Here is a 13,081-nt window from a genome sequence, read left to right as displayed (position 1 = left end):
AGATCGCTTTTTAGCGATAAGACCGCCTGTTGTTACCTAGTTATACTCTCACTAAACATTCTGTATACATATAACATGTAAAATGGTGCAATAAAGAATATTTACTTACTTACTTACTTACATTGCAATTTTAGCAATATCTTATCTTACTTCTATTTTCAATCAAAAGGGGACTGTACGGCGCTCTTATTACATATAAAGTTAAAGTGAAATTATAATAAAAATATGAATATCATGAACCGAGCCCGTTACAGTCACAAAAGGTAACAACTCGAAAACGCGCGCGTTTCATTTAGAATCTTGACTCCACAAATATTAAGTATGTTATAGCGTAGAAGAGTCTTGTCTAGATTATAATGTTTTGAACATTTAAGTCAAATAGTGCGTGACCGCTTTGCATAGTAACCTGTGTGTCTGAGGCTTTACCGTTATGTCTATTTGACTTCTAAAACGTCCTAACTCTCTATGCAAATTATACTACACTTAGGACACTTTGATATAAGTTTTTGTATGCAGTATATTTTTTCATTAAATGTGCGTTATTACGTCATTTGATTACAGCAATGTACAAGTTAGTCGATTGATTTTGTACAACTTTATTAGCAGTGTTGAAAAGTACTAAGATGGTAATGTTGTATAATAACTAATAAGAACCACTTTGTCTTAATTTATGGAAATGACAATGGGTAATAGTTTTGTATGATATCAAAAAAACACATTTAATTATTTTTTTCTAAATTCATTTTGCGTTGATTGTGAACGCGCGCGGGAAGGCTTTGGGCAGCTGAGCAGGGGGGTTACCATGACGTGCTAAAGCCGTTCAGTTTAGGTTGAGAGAGAGGGACGGAGCTATGTAACTGCTATAGCTGTGTCCCTTTCTCTCAACCTAAAATGAACGTCTTTAGTACGTCATGGTAACCCCCCTGACAGTGCAAACCTTTGCGTCAAAATACAGGAAACAGTGTGAATTTCACGAAGTTATCCTATCTATCTAGGAAACTATTAAAAACGAAGTGCATGATCGTAGAAAAAGTATTGTATGCAACGATGTTTAACTAAGTCAAAAAATACTCGTGGCGTCTTTATTAACAGTTTTCGGCTTCGCCTCAAATCGCCATCGCCACTCGTCTTTTTTGACCTCCTTTAAACGCCTGTTAAATAAAATACAATTTTAGTATATCTGTTTTATCTCGGGCTGATACGCCAAGTAGGTAGTATAATTCTCGTCCCGTCGATGCTTTCAAATTTCCTCTTTTCCGCACTTGTACCGTAATGTATTAATTTCTAATTCATAACAACATTGATAATGCGTTTGTAAATTTCCAAACCTCGGGTGGCCATCGCGTTGCAAAATTTGCAAATTACTCGCTTGTGCTTATTATTCTATTACTTCCACAGATCACTTAACTGTGCGTAGCCGAATATACAAACGCTCACGAAACGCTCACGATAATATCTCTTTCGTGGCTACCTCTATCGCACTTGCGTATTGACGCGACAGAGCCAGTCTACATTTCTGCGGCGTTTCGCCGTTATGGATAAGTCTCTAGCTCTATAAATAGTAAACTAAACTATTCTGGCTCAGAGATCCAAAGTAAATCTTGGCCTCCGAAACGAGAGATCGCCACCTGTCCCGATCTTGCCAGTCACTGACTTGACGCCGATGCAGATCCGCCACCACACTGTCCCCCAGCGATACCTGGTGCCGTAGCCGAATGTCATTTCTGCGACGCGAAACGAAAACGAAACGCCGCGAAAGTAGTCTGGCTCTGTCGCGCCAATACGCAATAGCGATAGAGATAGATAACTACGAGCGTTACGTTTCGTGAGCGTTTGTGGCATTCGGATACGTACCCTGTACTCCAGTAGACGATTGGTGTATCAGTGTCTACAAAGCATCAGCCCCGCTGTCTACAGTAGCTAAAATTGCTCAATTTAAGTATTTGTATATTATGTATATCGTTACCTGAGTACCCACATCATAAAACTTCTTGAGCTTACCGTGGGGCTCAGTCAATTTGTGTACCTAAAGATGTCCTATATATATACAGAGTGGGGCCTGTAACAAAGGCGAAGAATTGAACTGTAGGCTATTCTCCTTATACTGATCAACATTAGTTCAGTGACTTTTAAAAATTAAGAAGTCTTTAAATTTTTAATTTTTCATACAAAATAAATATTAGCTTCAATGTACGCCATTATTGTTGTCATTGACGTTGTCTGTCACTTTAGACTTAACAGAATTCGCAATACATTACCTCTTAGAAAAAACTTTCAAGGGTGATAAAAATCAAAATACAAGTTATTTTTAAAAGTCGCCGAACAAATGTTGATCAGTATAAGGAGAATAGCCTAGAGTTCAATTCTTCGCCTTTGTTACAGGCCCCACTCTGTATATATATATGGATATATATTTAAGGTATATATATATTTAAGGGGTAATGTAAAAAATAAGTTCGGAACGAGTACACGACCGAAACGAGTATTGCAAATCGCTACGAGTACGAATTTCCTTTTCGCACGTGTATCGTACGACGTTTTTTAGTAAGTATATCGGCGCCTAGCAGCCACAGTACAAGATTTGCTTACTTAGTGTAGGGCTAGGTTGATCTGACCCTCTAGCACAACTTGCCTTGTCGCGCGCGAGTCCATACTTGAAGTCGCGCTTGATGTATGGACTCGCGCGCGACAAGGCAAGTTGTGCTAAAGGTTCTGTGTACAGATGTAATCCGGAATGATTTGCCTTCGTATTGTTACATAATAGTTATTTGTTATACAAGGGGGCAAAGTTGTATTTTAACGCCGAGTGTGGAATTGAAAAACGAGCAAGTGAAAGGATTCTATAGTTGAACCACGAGCGAAGCGAGTGGTTCGAGAATAGAATCCTGAACTTGCGAGTTTTTTAACACACGAGAAGTAAAATACATTTGCACCCGAGTATAATACAAAACTTTTCCCCTCACTATAGCAAGGAAACTACAACGCAAAAAATGCGTTTATCACTGCTTCCAGTAGTTCCACAGGTAGTAAATCATCTTTATTACTAGTTTCACGTACTTTTATCAATTTTAAAGCAGTTAATTTGACTTTACTCAAGGTTAAATTACTTTACCCACTAGTGGATAAAATGCGTTTTTAACCGCTGGTATTAAAGGACAAAATACGTGTTTCCGAGCTAGTGAGGGGAAAACGTACTAACGTGTCATGCTATTTCAGTCAATCTCAGTACAAGACGTACTGACATTGTCTGAACTAGCATGACATTTTACGAACGTCTCCGGCAAAATACGAAGGGAACCCTCAACTACATAACTACGAATAGTTTCAAATACACTGTTAACTGATTAATTAATCCATACTAATATTATAACTGGGAAAGTGTGTGTCTGTTTGTTTGTCCGTCTTTCACGGCAAAACGGAGCGAAGAATTGACGTGACTTTTTTTAGTGGAGATACTTGAAGAGATGGAGAGTGCCATAGGCTACTTTTTGTCTCTTTTCGATTCAATTAACTGAGTCTACTCATAGTGCTCTATGGCTTAATACTAAACACGTACTTAAATTTGTATTCTATTGCACATTATGTACAACTTGAAAAGGCTTTATACATGCATATGTGAATATAAAACGTTTTTAAATTACGTTACGTAAGAAAAGGACACGATAAATAGTAGGTATGTAAGTACATTTCATAGCACGTGCTATAAGTATGTGATTATGCACGAGCCATATGTATAGTCAACCAATTGGAACCCTAGGGACCGATTTTTCAATTTCGAACGTCACGAATTCTCCGTTCGAAAGTCTATGTTATGCCCCCTGTACACACATGGCCAACGGTTCCACCAAACCCCTTGGCCAAGTGTGTAGAGGGCTACTTGGCCGTAAGTTGGCAGTTGGCGCTTGCGCTTGCCGGCCAACCGATTGGTGTCGGTTTTTTGTCCACACATCAAAGGATCTTGGCGCCAATGGCCAACTGCGTTTACACGTTGGCGCTTCATTCAGTTGGTCGTCAGCCGTCAGAGAGGACAGTAGTGAAATATTTACGAAAATAATAAGTTTATCTATGCCAATAATAGTGTAGATTTTAGGAAATAAAATAACCTTGCAAATGTTTAATGTATTTCCTAAAAAAGATAAATGTTCTTATCAGAATATGCAGAAAATTGTTAATATTTCAAATAATTTAATTTTACTACGGGGTTATTATTTTTTAATCAAATTTTTCTGACAACGTCTATGACCTAGAATTTCCTAGATTTTTCTATTCCACGTCCATCTTTCATGAAGAGCCAATGCCAAGTGATTGGTTCGCCAATGTGTAAACAGCGGCTCTTATCTTGGCCAAGGGGTTTCACAAAGGGCTGGTGGAACCGTTGGCCATATGTGTACAGCGGCCATTAAACGACGGAATGCTATTTTTGAAAAACGACGCCTAGTAATGACCACTCGTTTTCGATTCTGTTAGTAGAATTTAAATCGCTAGTAGTGGATATATTCTTGAACGAATTTCACGAAATCGAATGGCCGAGAATCAAAAATCGGCCCCCTGACCTTCCAACCCGAAGGGTAACTATACCTTATTGGAATAAGTAACGTGCCATAATATGTATAGTCAATTGGAACCCTATGCCACACTACAACAATGTCAAAATGACAAGCAGTAAGAGATCTCTTACAATCTGATTAATAACGTCACTATGACATAGTTCTATATGTAGGGCTCCAATTGGTTGACTGTATAGTGAGCTGCTTAATTGCATGGAGAAATTATGAATGAAGTCATTGATTAATTCTCCATCCACAATGGGGTAACAAATATGAGTAACTTAAAAACACTAATGAATTACTATTATTAATACTTAGTTTAATACTTAGTTTATATTAGTACTAATACTTAGTTTTGTGGTTAGGTTATTGCATGGTACTTATTGGAACAATAGTTATTTTATTTACGCACCTATGTTAGGTATTTTTTGTATTGCAGGTTTTATCTTTTTATTTACTGCGGATAAATATATAAAGTGATATACATAATTATGACTAGATTATGATAATTATGATTATTATTTTGTATTCAGTTGACGAAGCCTGCGTTGCGGATTTGAGAATATGGTCTCTGAATAAATTATTTATTTGAGTAAAAAAAAAAATAAAAAAAATATTGACGCTACTTTACCGCACTAGTGCGTAAAGTAGCTAGTACTTTACTGGCCTAGGTAATCTACTATACGTGAAAGCCATAGATAACACTCCTTTTTTGTAACCGGTTACATCGTCCCATTTAGCAAAAGGGCTGTCGTTCACCTCTCGACCTAAGGGTCATAGGTTCTAATGTGATGATAGGGAACGCCCATAAATCACGTGGTATTTTCATGCTTATTTAAGTCGAATCATGCTTTTTAGCATAAGCGCTGGATTGTTCACCTTCTCACCTGTGACCTTAAGGTTCTAATGCGGTGAAAGGGGCCGTCCATGTACGAGTATGACATTACAGTGTTATGCTTACGACGCGGCTTGCGTGGAGGATGGACGCGACGGCGATGCGATGCGGCGCGGCGCGGCGAAACCAAACCTTCTATCTCTATAAAAGTGTCTTAGGACACTACAGGAGGGGTCAATTCTTCATACAAACGCTCTCGACTATTTCCTTCCTGGTTTTTGAAGATAGGGCAATAATTTTTTCAACACAGATTATTATTATTTTTATCTGTGTCGGACCGTTTTGATTTTTTTGATATTTTTATTTTTAAAGACGCTGGAGCCCATGAAAAAACTTTTAAAAACGGCGTTATTGATTATGGCATAAAAAAAGATATGGTATTCAAAATTGGAGACAAATAGCCAAAAAAACTAAACGGTACGACCCAGAATCTTTCATTGTCATTCAGATTCTCAAATTTCGTTACGATTGATGAAGTTTTGAAGGAGGAAACAATCGAGAGCGGAACCTCAATTTTAAAGATTTTTTCGCAATATCTTTTAACAGAGTTGTTCTTAATAAACGAATTTTTTTCGACAAATCTAGATAATAATACTAGTATATAAAACTAGAATTCCCAAATTAAAAGAGGGGCTCCTTTCCATTTCAGCATTTTCACTCCTGTATTGTCTTAGGCCACGTCGATGAACTATGGATAATAGGCGATGCGACGCGACGGTCGCGCGATCATCTTCCATGCAAGCCACGGAGTTACTGAAGTTGAAAAAAAAAACATAATTATTTAGTAAAAGGTTGTGTCGTTTACATTTTAACCTCTTAGTAATATTTTTTTCCCTTTTTCACTAGCTCGGAAACACGTGTTTTGTCCTTTAATACCAGCGGGTAAAATCTCATTTTATCCACTAGTGGGTAAAGTAGTTTGACCTTGAATAAAGTCAAATTAACTGCTTTAAAATTGATAAAAGTAGGTGAATCTAGTACTTAATAAAGATGATTTACCACCTGTGGAACTAATGGAAGCAGTGATAAACGCATTTTTTGCGTTGTAGTTTCCTCGGTGTCCTGCCGTTTCGCCAAAAAACGTTTCGTCAAATTTCATTTCCCAATAATCATTTCGCAATAGTTTTATTTCCCAAAGTATTGTTTGGCAAAGGTATGTTTCGCAATGATTTTGTTTGGTCAAATTATCATTTGGCACAATTTTACTTAGTTAAATTTTATTTAGTCAAAACTTTATTTCGCAAACGTTTTTAATGGCAAAACTTATATCCCAAAAACATGTTTGGTCAAAATTTCACATCGCAAATTTCGAAAATATTTTGGCATTTTCATTTCTATGGGATTAATTTAATTTACCGAAGATTTTTTTGCCAAATTTAACTTAAAATTGTCAAATGATAATTTCAGTTTTATTCCCAAGGCGATCCAATGATTTGCACCCGACTCAATGAGATGTTGAGCAATAGCAGACTTGCGAGTATCGTTCTTTTTGACTGCAGCAATGTGTTCTTTAATTCTGCAGGCAATAGTGCGCTTGCATACGAGTTGCATAGTCCTAAGGTAATTTCGACGGAACGCCACTACATACCGAGATTGGTAAGAGAAGCCATTGAGATTCACAAATATAAAAATTTCAATCGTGAGGATGGCTTCAAACTATCTAATGTATGGAATCCAGTGATTTGTTTGTGTAAAAAACCGGTGAAGTCAGAATTGAACAAACGTAGTGACACTGTGAGTGTAGTGTGTTTGGACAGACCATCGAGTGTGAACGCGACCAGTGGTAACGCTGAAAGTGAACGCAGCCGACGCGCGCGAAGGAGGGTAGATCGCGCGCTGTCTATACAACTTTAACGTCCACCCGCCTTCGTCAGTTTTCCGTGATCATGATGCATGCAACTGCGTCGAAATATCGGGAGCTCGACAAAAATCAAAAAGGTAATCACGGTCTATATCCCGGTCAATATAAGTCTAATGAAAATAACCGTGAATCATTCAAAACTCTTAAATTTCCAGTGCACCATTTAATTACAATATATTGGGAAATGGAAATTTTGCCTAACAATACCTTTGACTAAATAATATTTGGTAAAATGAAATATGACCAAGTAAATATTTTGGGAAACAAATACTTGCCAAAAAAAGTTTTGCTAAATGTCAATTTGCGATAAGTTGTTTTGCCAAACGTTTATTTGGGAAAGGATAATTTGGGAATAATAGTTTGGGATGTGAAACTTTGGGAAACGTTTTTTGGCGAATCGTCAGTAAACCAGTTTCCTCGCTATAGTGAGGGGAAAAGTTTTGTGTTACACTCGGGTACAAATGTATTTTACTTCTCGTGTGTTAAAAAACTCGCAAGTTCAGGATTCTATTCTCGAACCACTCGCTTCGCTCGTGGTTCAACTATAGAATCCTTTCACTTGCTCGATTTTCAATTCCACACTCGGCGTTAAAATACAATTTTGCCCCCTTGTATAACAAATAACTTTTGTATGATATGAGCCTGTGCCCTGTGTAGAGTAAGCGTCATTATTATGTTCTGTAGATTTCAAATTGACTACTAGTACTTTTGTGTAAATTCTAAATGAATAATATTATTAAGCGTTCGGTGGGGCGGACAGCGCGGCGGGCAAGTTTGCGTCTACCGTATAAAGCGTCGACTCAGGACACTTGTATGAGCTTCAATTGTTTGACATGCACGCCGCACCCCACCCCGCTGCACGCCTAATATGAGCGTGCACTCAGGCCTTACACTTAGTATATGGATGTTCCCCAGACCATCTTCGTCGCTCAGACGTAATGTTACATCATCCAAGGATCGGTTCCGCGTTCAAGCGCAGGATGTTATGAGCATGATAATTTATTACTCGTGAATTTTACTGCTTAGTAATAAGGCATGTTTTTGACTGAGTACTGTTTATACTGTGCTGGCATATGATTGAATATCGCAATGAGACCAAATAGGATAGTTTATAGAGAAAAAAGACATATATAATTCCGTAGAGACAGATAAAGTCTAAGAAAAAGACGTACCTCAGTACCATACAGAAAAAACCGTCCAAGAGCGTGTCGGGCCACGCTCAGTGTAGGGTTCCGTAGTTTTTCGTATTTTTCTCAAAAATTATTGAACCTATCAAGTTCAAAACAATTTTCCTAGAAAGTCTTTATAAAGTTCTACTTTTGTGATTTTTTTCATATTTTTTAAACATATGGTTCAAAAGTTAGAGGGGGGGGACGCACTTTTTTTTCCTTTAGGAGCGATTATTTCCAAAAATATTAATATTATCAATAAACGATCTTAGTAAACCCTTATTCATTTTTTAATACCTATCCAACAATATATCACACGTTGGGGTTGGAATGAAAAAAATATCAGCCCCCACTTTACATGTAAAACCCTAAAAAACATTTTTTTCAATTTTTTATTTTTGCACTTTGTTGCCATGATTGACATATACATATTAGTACCAAATTTCAGCTTTCTAGTGCTAATGGTTACTGAGATTATCCGCGGACGGACGGACGGACGGACAGACAGACATGGCGAAACTATAAGGGTTCCTAGTTGACTACGGAACCCTAAAAAGGTACGGTGGCCTAGATAGCGTTACACCTTTGGGGAACGCTCAGCTAGATGGCGATAATATTAATATTTGACATTTCAAAACATATCAAGCTAAGAATAAGTGCCAAAATTGTCAAAACTGAGGTTCAGAAGTTTTAAGCCTGTGTCAAGAGATGGCAGTATATGCACTGCGATTACACATTTTACTTTGGCAGTAACTCTCTATAATACTCGATCCTCTTTGGTGATTCTTAAAGTTCTTGTACACTTAACTAGTTAATTATTGTGAAACGTGATAAAGTAGGTATTTTTTTACTAATTTGTTCAAATATTCTGTTAATGAGCCTAACGAACATGTCGAATAGGCTAGACCGGTAGTAGATAAAAAAAAATATAGGACATTCTTACAGAAACTGACTGAGTCCCACGGTAAGCTCAAGAAGGCTTGTGTTGCAGGTACTCAGACATCGATATATAATATACAAATACTTATATACATAGAAAACATCCATGACTCAGGAACAGAATCTGCGTTCATCACACAAATAAATGCCCTTACCGGGATTCGAACCCGGGACCGCGGCGTAGCAGGCAGGGTCACTACGCGCTAGGCCAGACCGGTCGTCAAAGTAAGTTATGTAGTATTTTGTAAGTGTATCGAAATTCACGAACCGTTTGATCTGCAAACGTGATACAAGTTGCATCATATCGTCACTACTTTTAAAAAAAAAACTTGTATCTTCGTCTGTCAATGAAAAGAAAATTGTAGTAAGTATGTATGGAATGCATATAGACTTACTGCGTTTTAAATTTAAGGAACACCGTGAGATACGAGATTTTTTAAAAGTAGTGACGATATGTGACGTTATTGGGGTAAAGGGACGCTTATTGTCGATGGCGCTTACGGCGTTATGGGCGATGTTCGTGTACAAATACGACACCGCGGGACGTAAGCGCCATCGAGAATAAGGTACCTTTACCCCGATAATGTCTCATATGATAAATTATGCAACTGAACACTTGAGCTGAATGAAAATTGTACCTTTTTGTTAATTTCCTGACTTGCGGAATTTCACCGGTCGAGTGGCATAAAGATAGCTGTTTTTTATTTATGCAACAGGCGTTTAAAGGAGGTCAAAAAAGACGAGTGGCGTGGGTAACAATTTGAGGCGAAGCCGAAAATTGTTATTAAGATATATGCCACGAGTATTTTTTGACTCAGTTAAACACCGTTGCATACAATACTTTTTCTACGACCATGCACTTAGTTTTTAATAGTTTTCTTGAACAGCTTTTGTGAAATTCACACTGTTTCCTATATTTTGACGCAAAGGTTTGCACTGTCAGCTCAGCTGCCCAAAGCCTTCCTGCGCACACAGTATCGTTATAACAATGCGTTGCCATGGTTACAGAGCCAAACAAAGCGTTTTCAGTTTCTTCGATACTGCGCGCATGCGTGGAAAACAGCGTCTATTCCCCAAAGCCAGCGTCCGCCGGGCTTTGGGGAATAGACTTTTACGTAGGGTTTTAAAGATCTATGCACGACCCTGTAACTGACGAATAACAGTTCGGGAGTAGAAAAAATATTTTAACACTTTATAGGTGCTACAAGGAAATTTGAGATCAACGCGTTATTGGGCAATTTTATATCTCACCAAACAACATTAAAGAACATTACATACCGAAGCGCTGGTAGCCTAGAGGCAAGTACGTGCGACTTTCGTTCCGGAGGTCACGGGTTCGAACCCCGGCTCGCACCAATGAGTTTTTCGAAATTTATGTGCGAAATGTCATTTGATATTTGCCCAGTCGCTTTTCGGTGAAGGAAAACATCGTGAGGAAACCGGACTAATTCCAATAAGGGCGACCCTTCGGGTTTGAAGGTCATATGGCAGTCGCTTTCGTAAAAACTAGTGCCTACGCCAAATATTGGGATTAGTTGTCAAATCGGACACCAGGCTTCCAGGAGCCGTGGCAATCGCCGAGATAACGCAAGGAGGATGATGCAATATATTACCTCTTAGAAAAATTTTCAAGCGTGATGATAAAAATCAAAATAAGTACAAGTTATTTAAAAAAAAGACCGCAGATGCGCTGGGCGGACGATATCAAAAGGACAGCTGGGAAAAAGTGGCTCCAGATCGCACAAAACCGTGACGAGTGGCGCATGTTGAAGGAGGCCTACACCCGAAGGGTAGAATCAGGCTAAAGAGAGAGAGAGAGAGAGATTTTAAAAATTTGCTGTACAAATGTTGGTCAGTATCAGAAGTATAGCTTACAGTTTAATTTTTTGCTTCTGTTGCAGCGCCTAATCCGTTCAGTCTTTTATTCCACGAATCTTTGAAGAACAGTACAATTTGCAAACTAAGCTTCATAAATACTATATCAAATTGCAAGTTCATAATTAGCTCACCGCAATTCGTCTACCTGTTGAATTTTCCGTTTCCCATGAAAGCAGTACCTACGTATAAGCGCTGTTTAAGCCGGTCAACGACCTGGCTGCCCATACGTCCAGGGCGTAAAATACACACGCGGCGGGCGTGGAGCGGACGCCTGCGCCGCGTCGCTTGAGTGTAATTTAAAAAACGTCTCCTCAGTACATTTTTAACCCCCGACGCAAAAACGACGGGGTATTATAAGTTTGACGTGTCTGTCTGTCTATCTGTCTGTTTGTCTGTGTGTGTATCTGTCTGTGCCATCGTAGCTCCTGAACGGATAAACCGATTTCGATTTATAAATTGAAATAGATATCATACACGAAAGAAAAAAACGACAAGGCCCACTTGTGGCCGAGCCGGGAATCGAACCCGGGTCTTCAGCTTACACGGCTAACGTCTTTACCACTAGACCACCCGTCCTTCGCCCTTCAGCGATTTCGATTTAGTTTTTTTGTTTGAAAGCTGAGTTAGTCGGGAGTGTTCTTAGCCATGTTTCATGAAAATCGATCCACCAAGTATGTCGCGGTCGGGGGTTTTTTCAAAATTTTAATTTTGTGGTTAGGTTATGTATAGGAAAGACGTAAGAGGCGCGGTGGCGCGGTGGCGGCGCGGCGGCGCGGCGGCGTGGCGTCGCCTGTGCGTAGATCGCCTCTAGCATTAAAATGTAAAATTATTTACTTATATTATTAGTTTGCTACAAAACCGTTTATAATGAGCAATCTGATAACCAGACTTAAAGAGTCTGGTTAGCAGATTGCGTACAGTGGTATTATCGTCTCGGAAAATATATACACACAGGGAGGAAAGATACTTAAGGGTCCTGGCGGAAAAGTACATAAAATCCTTTTGCTGGCTCATTTTACTTATAGAAGACATTCCTTTATTTTTAAAAAGAAACTAAACTGCATTCAAAGATTTTCTAAAAATCACTTGCAAGGGACTCGAACTAAAATAAAACACCCGCTATGCTATTTTAATATGCTAATCGATAGCACAATTATTCAGAATAAAGATTCTCTGATAAATATTTGGTATTCAAAATAAAAATGATTATTAAATCTAAGATTAACTTTATTATACTATTAATTCAAAATCTTTGAATGCTATAAGAATTTTGAAATGTTTTCAGTTATTTTCATTGACATATATTTACCGGGATATAGACCGTAATTACCTTTTTGATTTTTGTCGAGCTCCCGATATTTCGGCGCAATTGCACGCGTCATGATCACGCAAAAATGACGGACCTCGCAGTTACCGCCCGTCAAAAACGCGAACAGTCGACCTGTCATATTTCACTCATACAAGCATAGTACGCGTTCACCTACACGAGCTTAGACTGTGTGCTAGGAACGCGCCTCTGTCATATATTTGATCGCCAGTGTCCGAGGTGTGCCAATACGTCAGGAAGGGACAAACGAACTTTATAGGCTTGATAAATTTAAGTAGTGAAAGTTTATGAATAAGGGGGTTAGTGTGTAAACTGCCATTCAAAAAGTTTGACGGCTATGACGGATCTTATTTTCATGGACGTAGTAAAAAACCCGCTCTTAGGCCAACCACTTTAGACACTGTGTCTCTGACTTCGGCTATACAGTCAACCAATTGGAACCCTAGGCTACTGTAGAACTATATC

The 13,081-nt window shown here is 38.5% G+C and overlaps 1 non-coding gene across 1 annotated transcript; it reads right to left on the bottom strand.

Annotated features, from left to right (window-relative positions):
* Window positions 1-11,793: 11,793 nt before the first annotated feature.
* Window positions 11,794-11,865, bottom strand: Trnat-ugu. Its single transcript has one exon. It is a non-coding gene; the product is annotated as a tRNA-Thr (tRNA).
* Between the last annotated feature and the right edge of the window lie 1,216 nt (window positions 11,866-13,081).

The sequence above is a fragment of the Leguminivora glycinivorella genome, chromosome Z (genome assembly GCF_023078275.1).
Source record: "Leguminivora glycinivorella isolate SPB_JAAS2020 chromosome Z, LegGlyc_1.1, whole genome shotgun sequence".
NCBI classification, from domain to species: Eukaryota; Metazoa; Arthropoda; class Insecta; order Lepidoptera; family Tortricidae; genus Leguminivora; species Leguminivora glycinivorella.
This window is presented reverse-complemented; position numbering and strand designations above follow the sequence as displayed.